Raw genomic sequence first — 11572 nt, 5'->3', positions numbered from 1 at the left:
GAGAGCGGTGCCGGCCCGGCCCGTTCGTTCGTCTGGGGAAGGGCCGGAGAGGGAGAGTGGCCGGGCTCCCTTCGGTCGGCTTTAGCGAGGGAGCAGGATTTCGGAGAGAGGAGGATGGAGCTGCCAGGTGATGCCCGTTTTCGGTTTTTTGTTTTGGGGTTTTTTGGGGGGTTTTTCCTTTTTTTTAAAATTTTTTTAAATTGTTTTTGTGTCTCCCAGACTCAGTGATTTCTAAGCACAAAGGTTTTGGGGCGCCACCTGTGGCCCTCGTTTACCCCCACGCTCGCTGCACTACAGTCCCCGGCTACCGACCGAGCCCTTAACACCAGTCAGGAAAACCTCCAGCAACTTTTGTTTTTCACGGTAAATCTTGAAGGTGGGAAGGGCCGGAACAGACTGAAAAATACAGTCACGGAGCGGGGAGACAGAAATCAGTGGCTGCGCTAATTTTGAATAAAATTGTCTCCTCCTTCGAGATAACACAACTGCCCCTTCTCCCTCTCCCCCCAACCTTTTTTCCTTTTTTTTTTTTTTTTTTTTTTCTCCTTTGAATTCCCACGGGCCAGTCCCGCGGACCTTATCTGCAAAAACAAATCTGCAGAAAAAGCATGGAACTCGTGACTCTATTTGTATCTACACCTGTTGAGATGGTAATTCTTATTTCTATTGGTCTATTTGGTTTTTCCCAATAATTTCAATGTGCATCTAAACACAGAAAACCCTGTAGCCTTCCTTCCTCCTAAAATAACCCTCTCGTATATCGCTCACACTTCATTTGAAACGAACAGAAAATATAAAAAGCGTAACTTTTATTGTTATTTTTGTACTTTAAAACACATCTATGTAACAACCTTTTTTTTTCCCTTCCTAATTCTTACTGCTGTTTTCTCCACGAACATATGTATTTCACCATCTAGTATTCCAGATCGAATATTTCCTGTTCAGTTTCGGTACTTGAATTTGCCAGAAAAGGGATGCTGTACTTAGCTAGTTCTTTGGGGAAAAAAATATTTACTTCGGTTTTAAGTTTCTTTTCTTTCTTTGAACTTTAACCCATGGCGTTTACAAACTGTATAAATACGTGCCACCAAACTGTAACCAAAAAAAGAAAAAAAAATTATGAAAAGTGGAATGGTTGCTGTAGAATATAGAATTAACTATAGACCAGAACTGGACAGAAGGAGCTGGATGGAAAGAAAATAGTAATTTTATTGTAAATTATTTACGTCTGAAGTTTCTAGGCAATTAGTCGAAAAAATAATGAATGAATCGAGTGCTGAGCCCTTGCTACTAACTTTTGTTCTGAATGTTTTGGATATTTGGATGTTTTGTATTTATGTGGTGAGAGTGAAATATATTATATCTATATGATGACGGAATTAGGTGTATTTTCGTCTTATATTCATAGCACCCAAATTGCCTTCATTTAATATGTGTGCTGGAAAAAAAACAAATCAAACCAACAAAAAACCTGCAAACAAACAACGAAAAAAACCCCTGTCCCTGCACAAAAACAAATCTGCAGAAAAAGCATGGAACTCGTGACTCTATTTGTATCTACACCTGTTGAGATGGTAATTCTTATTTCTATTGGTCTATTTGGTTTTTCCCAATAATTTCAATGTGCATCTAAACACAGAAAACCCTGTAGCCTTCCTTCCTCCTAAAATAACCCTCTCGTATATCGCTCACACTTCATTTGAAACGAACAGAAAATATAAAAAGCGTAACTTTTATTGTTATTTTTGTACTTTAAAACACATCTATGTAACAACCTTTTTTTTTCCCTTCCTAATTCTTACTGCTGTTTTCTCCACGAACATATGTATTTCACCATCTAGTATTCCAGATCGAATATTTCCTGTTCAGTTTCGGTACTTGAATTTGCCAGAAAAGGGATGCTGTACTTAGCTAGTTCTTTGGGGAAAAAAATATTTACTTCGGTTTTAAGTTTCTTTTCTTTCTTTGAACTTTAACCCATGGCGTTTACAAACTGTATAAATACGTGCCACCAAACTGTAACCAAAAAAAGAAAAAAAAATTATGAAAAGTGGAATGGTTGCTGTAGAATATAGAATTAACTATAGACCAGAACTGGACAGAAGGAGCTGGATGGAAAGAAAATAGTAATTTTATTGTAAATTATTTACGTCTGAAGTTTCTAGGCAATTAGTCGAAAAAATAATGAATGAATCGAGCGCTGAGCCCTTGCTACTAACTTTTGTTCTGAATGTTTTGGATATTTGGATGTTTTGTATTTATGTGGTGAGAGTGAAATATATTATATCTATATGATGACGGAATTAGGTGTATTTTCGTCTTATATTCATAGCACCCAAATTGCCTTCATTTAATATGTGTGCTGGAAAAAAAAACAAATCAAACCAACAAAAAACCTGCAAACAAACAACGAAAAAAACCCCTGTCCCTGCATAACCCTCCCGATTTCTTCTTCTTCTTCTTCTTTTTTTTTTTTTTTTTTTTTCAGTTTTATTTGTTCATTTTAAGCGGGGAATGTGAGGTCCACTTGGCAGAGGGTGATCTGTTCCTCCTGGAGCAGTCTGGGGCATTCCAGTCCCCTCCCCGGTTCCATCCCAGCCCTCCTGGCGCTCCCGGTCCCGCGGACCCGATCCCACGGCCGTGTCGGAGCGGTGCCATTCCCCTGCAGGAGGCAATCCTGGTGCCCGCTGTGCCAGGGGCCACCACTGGCTCTGCCACCCCGTGCAGGGACCTGCTCACCTCCACATCTCTTCTGCCTGCGGCGGGGGCCGGGCCTGGCAGGCACTTACGGGTGCTCGTACGTGTGTCAACCTATATCTTGTACAAGCAGATAAAAATATACATACCCTTAGGTATGAAAAAAATATGCATGGCTATGTGCATAAATGTGGATATTTTCCATCCTGTTTGGCAGCCCAGCCCTGAGCACCCTTTGCTGGGCAGCCAGTGCAGGGCGGAGCCCACGGTTCTCAGGAGTGCCCTCGGTGCCCTGGCTCCCCAGGACAAGCCACCTCCAGCACCGTGGCACCTGCTCTTCCCACGCCTTCACCCCGGCCACGGGGCCCTGGTGTGGCCTCCTCTGGGCTTTGCCACAAGCCCATCCCAGCCAGGGCAGATGTACTGCTCCAGATTAAGAGGGAAGGATGTGGTGGCAGTGCTGGTTTGCTTGTTGTTTTTTTTATAAAGTGTGTAAAAATCATCTGATGAAGGGTAACCCAAGTGAAGGATGGGATCACAGGTGACATTTGAAGAAGTGACATTGAAAATGCTGGTCAAGACAGGAAAACTTCAAGGGAAGGGGAGGGAAAAGTGTTGTTAAAAGGAAAAGAGCTGAATGTGACAAACCAGGTCTGCCAGGGAGACCCTGAGGGACAGGGTAGTTTTCAGTTTCTGTCTTGCCTGCACGGACTGCGCAGCATCACCCACAGCCCTGGACAAAGACAGCAGCCCTGGCCTGGGCTGCCTTTACCAAGGAGGCAGCTGCCACCACTCAAACTTCCCCTGGTCTCCCTTGCCCAGCGTGGGGCTGTCCTGTGTGCTGAGGTTGCCCTGTCCTACAGGGACCTCCCTGCTGTCGATACGAGGCCATTTCAGTGCCCGAATGTGCCGCTACACCGTGAGCCATGGGACACAGCACAAATGTATCCTGCCAGAGCTGTCTCAGGTGCCCTCACGTTAAAAGATATTTCCATGCTACTCTATTATTTTAACCAGAGATGGTAGGGGCTTTCCTGTCCCCTCGCACAGGCACTGTGAGGCCCTTTTTCCCTGGTCTCTGGCCTGACCTGCAGTCTCAGGGTTGGAGCTGTGGTCAGTGTAAGCTCTTTGGTCCTCATCTAAGGCAATTTAAGCCAGCATCAGGCTAAATTGTTGACGCTGTAGCAGAAGTCCTTATTTTACAGCTTTTCAGCCCTCAGTATACATGTGAAGAACTAGACATTTTTATTTGCATTACTATTATTATTAACAGTTTCTGAATATTTCCAAAAAAAAGGATGTGTCCTGAGGTGTGAAGGGGTTTTATCTAAGCATTCAAGTAAAATAAATAATTTGAGAATTTTTTTTTTTCCTGTCTTCTTCAAATTCTACCTATCCCACATCTGTATTGGAAGCTGCTTCTGGGCTGGGGTCAGAGCAAAACCAGGGCTTCTCCAGTCCCATGCAGGGCTATCACAGTCCTGCTTCAGTCTCTGCTTGTGACTCAGGTCAGAACCTTGGACTCCAACAGAGAGGGAGGCAATTTGTTGTTTCCTTTGAATTTTTCCACATCTCAAAAACATAGGATTCCTGAGAGCATAAACACCCTCCCTTCTACAGGAGAACAAACTAAAACATGTTCATCTGCATTTCTGTCAAAGGGGAGGGAATACCACCCGTCTCACTGCATAGGACAAGTTAAAAATCATTCATATGTACGTCTATATATACAGTGAGCCTGAATATAAAAACTGGCATGGGATTTTTCTTTCTTTCTTTTTTTTTATTTTTCCAACTACACCAAAGCTGTTCTAAGCTATGTGCTGCCCAGAGACACTGCTTGCTTGTTTTCACTGAAATGCTGAATTTCATTTTACTGAAGCAATGAAAACAAACCACCTTTCTGAAGCTATTTGCTGCTGAAGGCTTTGCTACATTTCGTGCTGGATTGTTTGTTACTTGTGCCCACCACTGTGGCACCAGAGCCCAAACAGAGAAATATTTGGCTTAGGCAGAGGGAGCATGTGTGAGTGTGGGGGGTAGGAATATTTAGAAGGAAAGCAAACAAGCAAAATGGCATGATTTTTTCAAGGAAATTTCAAAAGTTGTCTGTGGCAGGCAGACTTCCCCAAACAGAGTGCAGCATGGATTATTTAAATTTGTTCAGTTGAATCCAAGGAATATTTTCACAGGTCTATGGACAATGTCTCTCTTCCTCTGGCTCTCAGGAAGGCAAAAATCTCAGGATCAGCTCCAGAGCACACAGAGTGAACACAAAGCAATGTTAGCCAGGTACACCTAGGGAAAAGAGGAATCAGACTATTTAGAGGATTTTTTCAAAAGCATTTGCCCACCCACTTAACATAGGCCCTGATTTACTTACTGCTCCTCCATATCCCTCATGCCAGGGATTAGTGCAGCCTCTGACCACTTCGACTCCATTTGCAATCCTGTTGTGAGCCCAAGACACATAACCTTGTGACATGTAAGAAACCACACCAGGTCCCTGATTAACTTCAGAGTATTTTATTTCTTTAAAGAAAAGAAAAGCACTTCAAAAGAATAACTCTTGAACAGAATCAAGTCACAGTCACCAGCAAGTGTTTAACAAAGTTACCAGGGAAGCTAAAGTGAAATCAATCGATGTGCTGCTGTCTATGTAACAGTCGTAATATAAACTGTGACCCCAGACCAGAGCCATGGTCAAAGTGCTTGCTGACATGAACCATTTGTGATTCAGGTGTATGAACTCTCTAATAAGCAGTTTACTCCCCCCCTTTCTGCTTCTAACAGCTGCTGAGCCGCTTAAGCGCAGTATTTATTATCTTCCTGTACCGAGTTGTTACTGTTCGTGCTGTTCTCCATATCTGTGTAAGTGATGGATTCCAGTTTGAACATTAAGTCTTAAACTTTTCTAGTGGGGTGAGCTCCGCAGTCAGTCATACACAGAACAAAAATTATTATATTTTGCATATCAATTTTCCACTTTTTGTTAACATAAATAGTCCCAAGTTCTGTCATTAGAAGAAGCAGCACAGACTTTCCAAAGTCAGCTTCTGTAACCACGTCCTTTGTAATTCTCTTTTGCTGTTACCTCTTCTTCCTTTCTTCCTACATGAGCAATCAAAATAATTTTAACTTATTTCCATACATAGTTCTTGCAAACTGTACCCGATGTAACTGTCTGCCAAGATGTGCTGCCTTTTTTTTTCTCATGAAAAAAGCAAAGTAATACATTCCCAGAGCCTTTTTCTCTTCAGCTATCTGCAACCCATTCTTCTGTTTGATCTCCCTGCTGTGAGAAAGAATGAAAATATTGCACCAGTAAGGGTTCACCCAGAAAACAAACCTTTACCTGGCACGTGATGCCATGGTCAGTGCAAGAAAACCGGATCACAGTTCTCATCTGCTGAGATGCCACAGTCTGAGCAAATGAAAAAGGTTTTTTATCTTTCAGCTGAAGCAGTCAGGCAAGGAAACAGATGTAGCAGAGAACAAATAAAACAGCTCAGTTCACACCGGGTGGGTCCACAAAGTTTGTCACAGAACCAGGTGCATCTACCTGGTAGAAACTTATTCTCACAACTGTCACAAATAAGTTTTTTGGATGCTTAAATAAACACCATCAAAGGCATCCACAAAAGCAGGATTTGATAAGAATTTGTGAAAATGCGACTTCACAAAGTTTGATGGCAAGGTTCACCCTATTACTTACTAGAGATCTTAAAGCATAGAAAGGGAGATGAAATTAGAAACAATTTGGAATGATTTATATGCAAGCCGGGAACTGAAAAAGGGATAAGGGTGCAAAAGATATGGGTGCAAAGATAAGGATGTAAAAGGGCTTAGCAGCACTTAATCATTGAATACTTTAACATTTAGGAATGTTTTAAATACTTACAAATGTTTACAAATACTTTAAAATTTACAAAGTGATTTTGTAGGGTTCACTACAATTATAATAATGACTTTACCATAAAACTGAGATAGAAGTTGGTTCAGTCAAGGCTTTTCAGAGCTTCTGAGATCATGGAGCAGGCCCAAAGATGGGGAGTGAGGATACACCACCACAACAACCCCGAGGAGCATCACTGAAGGAGCATGGGGAAGAGTCTGTGAGATTGTTGTAAAGCCAAAGTGAAACAGATTTTCCAATCCTGTCTCAAAAATAAAAGAAAATGAGTGCTAACATGAATTTGAACTTTTCCTAAGGTTTTTATTCTTTATACATTCAAAGATTTTCTATTAGTCTAGCTGCACAGGGATCAATCCAGAGAAAAACTTACAAGAGAAACCTTATGGAGTTCTTGTTCTTTTGAATTCCCTTCCACAATTTTGTTAGTCCTTTTTTAGTGGACAAAAAGGAGAAAGAAACCCATGTTGGCAAGTATCAAGCTGGCAAGTCAGGAGTTGCAGCTTCAGAGACTCAGAGTGGATACTAGGAAGGAAGCCAGACAGAACACAAGAGAGGGACAAGGAAGGTTTCTTGAGACCAAACTTGGGAAAAACTTAAAGATAACATATGAAAGGTCAAATAAAGAAGTCCTTGCAAAATGTTACAGAGAAAGAACAAAGCAAAGGACAGCATGGTGTGTGTACAGAAGCATGGAAGGATGTCCTCATGGCTAAGCCCCTGGTCTGAAATTAAGAACAGATAACCAGTTGTCATTTCTACCAGAATTTATGTTTGGTTCTAAGAGCATTGTTAGTCATTGGTCAGTGAGTTTCTATCTGTTCTTCCTCTAAAATGGGAATACTGATATTCATCTAAACCTGTGCAGAAGGAGGTACCAATACGTACTTTTACTTAAATGAAATTGAGGCAAAATTATGATCAAAAGTTTAACAGTCGCCATAGTCAGCTCCAATTCCATGTTTGCAGTCATTCCCTACCATTAGTCCCAATCTTCCTTCTTTCCCTGTCTAGTCTCTAATTTAAACCTCTAAAGTCTGCCTACCACTAGGTGGTCATAATCTCTTTGAGGTCTCTAAACAATTTCATAAACCAAATCCTAAATGGAAATCAGAAGCTGGCAGAAGAATAAAACATCTGTTGCCATAAAGAGCTAAGGAGGAATAAATAGGCAATCCAAGGCATCCTGAGTGCATGCTCCAAGATAATCTTTGTACTTTTCCGGACACAGCACTGCGAACATCCTCAAAATCAGATGATTACTGAGATGAATTAGTAAATAAGAGACCATTTCATCAGGTGTTGAGGGGGACTTTAACTGTGCTCAGGCTCCAAGTAGGAAAATTCATACCCTGGCCACAGCTGTTAAAACAACAGAGTCTTATGGAAACAGTCTTAGATTACTGGCCCCATGGAGTGAAACATTTATAATGAAAGGGATTATGCTTATTATTTCCCAGCACATTGTGTTTCCTCAGATATTCTTACTGTCATTACTATTATTTACCAAGATAATTGCTATGTACACATACTTAACTGTGTCTGAATGCATATTTAATGCTTTCTTCCATTGGCATAGTTCAAATACAGTCATAGGGAAAATAACATGAGACACAGGAAGTAGTTGCCATTTGTTAAGAGTAAGATCCTAAGAAACTTGGTGTGTTTGTTTCTCTCCCATTTGCCAAGTGTCCTATTGCCTTTACTTGATGAAATCAGATCCCTTGCCATGTAGAGCTTAAATGGTGTTTTGCAGGAAGATGATCACCATAGATGACACCAATGCTTACTGACTTCTGTCTTAGCATATAGGCCCTTTGTGTTCAGAATAACTTTTCTCTTTCATTAGAAGAGCCAAGTGGGTAAAAGTCCAGAGGAATTGATTTAAACTCTTAAAGATGGAATTTTTCTGTTCCAAAGGGAAAGCATCAGTCATATAAGTTGCATTTCCAGTTCATGTATTAGTCTATATTTCATTTTCAACTTGAGCTCCTAAAGTTTCTGACTAGAACTGGGGCAGTCCGACTTAGTGGCAAAGCTCCTCAGGAAAATGCCTTGTACTATATGCAAGACTTTCACAGCAGCAAAGGCTAAGTTGTATACATAAAAGAAGAAATGGCCATCTAATCAGGTAGCAGAAACTTTTCCATTGCACATCTCAAATTTCTTAGAAGTATGTTCAATGCTGAGAACAAATATATGAAAGTTATTTGAGAAGACTAGATTAATGGGGAAAAGACAAAAAATCAATGTATATAGTTTTTACTATAAAACAGAATTTAAAAAACAAGTAAAGAAGAAATATTTTCATTCTGATGGAATATGTGCAAATACTGCTGATCAGAATATGTCTGTAGAAATATCTCACTTCAAATAGGAATTTTTAGCATGTGTTTTCCTTCTAAGGGCTCTGGGATCAGAGAGTACTGTTTCTGTGATGGGTTGGTGTTACTGTCTCAAAACTTCTTCATGAGTCAAACCTTGCATCCATCTGGATAAAATCAGTATGAAACATAAAGTTTATTCTCCATCTTGTTGTCTACAGCTAAGACAAATTTTCTAATGCTCTAACTATACTTCCTAATGTTATTATTGGGCAATCAGACACATGAATTGAAGTGGAAAAATACAATGCAGAGCACCAGCCCAGCCAAAGAGGCCTCAAGGCACAACAATAGTCAATGGTCTTTTTCTGCAAGAGTGCCCTAAGCACCAGTGGCGCTTCAAACACAAATTCATAGCAATATCAATACGATTCCTAGGACACCTTTATGTTTAAGTGCTCGTGTTCAGAGAGAAACCTGCTGGCAGTGCACACGCAGTTGTGCCGGGGGCTGCTGTGGGACCTCACCTTGCCTTTCCCTCAGTCAGGGTTGAGCGCTGGGGCTTCCCCCGCTCAGCACCGCGGACAGCGGCGGCCCCTCCGCGGGGCTCCGCGGGTGCTGCGGACCCAAAACCCGCGCTGGGGCTCTGGGGCCGGGCTGTGGGATCCCTGAGGAATCGCTCCCCGCTTTTGTAGGGCAGAGTCTGGCCCCTTGCCGGTGTCAACACTGGCGCAAAAAGGAGTTTGGCTGAAAAGTTCTGAACGTCTCAAAAATGTGTCTGTAATGGTAAAGTCTTGATAAAACCAAAATCGAAGGGCAGAGATGAGGTGTCTTGTCATGGATTTCTTTAATCAGGAAGAGAATTTAGCAAAGACAAAGTTGTTAAAACTGAAAGACTCGGCTGGTGCGACAGCCTTCTGGTACTAGACTGCACATCTTCACCAGGCAGGTGTGCCAGCTCAGTTCAGCCCTACTGCTCTGACCACAGTGATCTCCTTCCCACGGGTTTGCATGCTGAGCATGATGAGAGGAAATATCCCTGTGCACAGCTGGGGTCAGTTGTCCCACCTGCGTCCCCCCCAACTCCTTGTGCACCACCAGCCAACTTGCTGATGGGGTTCGAGTGAGGAGCTGAAAGGGCCTTGACTCTGGGCAAACACTGTTCAACAGTAATGAAAACATCCCCAAATTACACACACTGTTTTCAGCACAGATCCAAAACACAGTCCCAGAGCAGTTACCATGAAGAAAATTAAGTCTACCCAGCCAAAAGCAGCACACTATGTTCCCTAACCTCCATGTAATCCAAATGTGCATGTAACGCAATTTTGTAACAGTCAACAGGAGCAAGCTCATCTCCTTGACACCTGTTAAAAGATATTTCTAAGACCTGTAGGTGATCAGAATTCCTATTTAAAAGCATTCACTGTTCTTTCCAGACCTACAGTTGTGTGTTCAGGAAACCCCTGCTAGAAAGTACCAGATTATAACAAATTCAGTGGGGCCAGAATGTGCAGATCTTGGTTGGTAGTCAGAGAGATCCAGTTCTAGCACTTTGTCCATTTGCTTTCCCTTTCCATTCTGCTCCCACTCCTATTTAGTTTATGCTGTAAGATTTGCAGGTAGAAATTCTCCCCTGCTATGCATTTGCATAATTAGGCCAGTCAAGAAGCACTGCTTTCATATGAGTAACCATAACAAATAGCTTTTCAATCCTTAAGCATATAGTAAATGGTGAAACCTCCACAGCCACGAGTTCAAGCCCTTTAAAGAACTGTAATGCTAGTTTATATTATACTCAAGATAAATGATAATTTTCTACCTGAACATTTGGTTTCACAGTTTAGAGAGCAGATACACCCCTTTCTAGATGCATGTGGGTACACTAGTACTATAAAATTCTCCTGCTAATTCCCATGGGACTATAATAAAGAAAAAAAAAGATTTACAGAGTTCACCTTTTTAAGAGCTTCCAAGAAATTTAATATTTAAACACATGTATGCTTCTGTTAAGAACAATCCTCGAAACAGCCTGCACTCCATACCTAATTGGTGTGGATATGCAGTCAACACAGAAAAAAAATCAGTGACAAAGAAGATTTTGCAATGCCCATTTTTGCTAGGCAAAGCAGTGAGAATCCCAACAGCAGAGCAAAGCCAGGACAGACTTTTCAATAACAAGAAAAGAACAAATGCATAAAGCGACCTCTCTCCTGAAAGCTGCATGAGCAGAGAGTAGTCCCTGAGAAAACATTTCTGCCTAATTACATGACTTCCTAAAATGGAAGATGGGAAGATGAGAAATACTGGCTCTTTCCAATCAGGATCCTGAGATGGCTCTTGTGTAGTAAACTTTGGTGGAAAGCTGTATCTGTTTCACCTTGTTACTCTGAACTTTATTGCATAAGATTTAAAAGCAGACTAATCAAAACATTCAGCTCAGCTTGGTTTTGAAATATTCATAAAGAACTACCAGATGTTTTATTGCAAGTTCTTGATGTGTAAAGATGAAGAGGTCACAAGTGCCAGAAGAGGAAGAAACAATTCAACTTATGTAAAATAAGTTTTTTAGATACAATCCTCTTCCTGCCTATCTGCTTCAGACTAACAGGGCAAGAGACTTGAGTACTTGCAAGGT

The sequence above is a fragment of the Myiozetetes cayanensis genome, unplaced genomic scaffold, assembly GCF_022539395.1.
Source record: "Myiozetetes cayanensis isolate MyiCay16 unplaced genomic scaffold, myiCay2020 scf10, whole genome shotgun sequence".
Lineage (NCBI taxonomy): Eukaryota > Metazoa > Chordata > Aves > Passeriformes > Tyrannidae > Myiozetetes > Myiozetetes cayanensis.
This window is presented reverse-complemented; position numbering follows the sequence as displayed.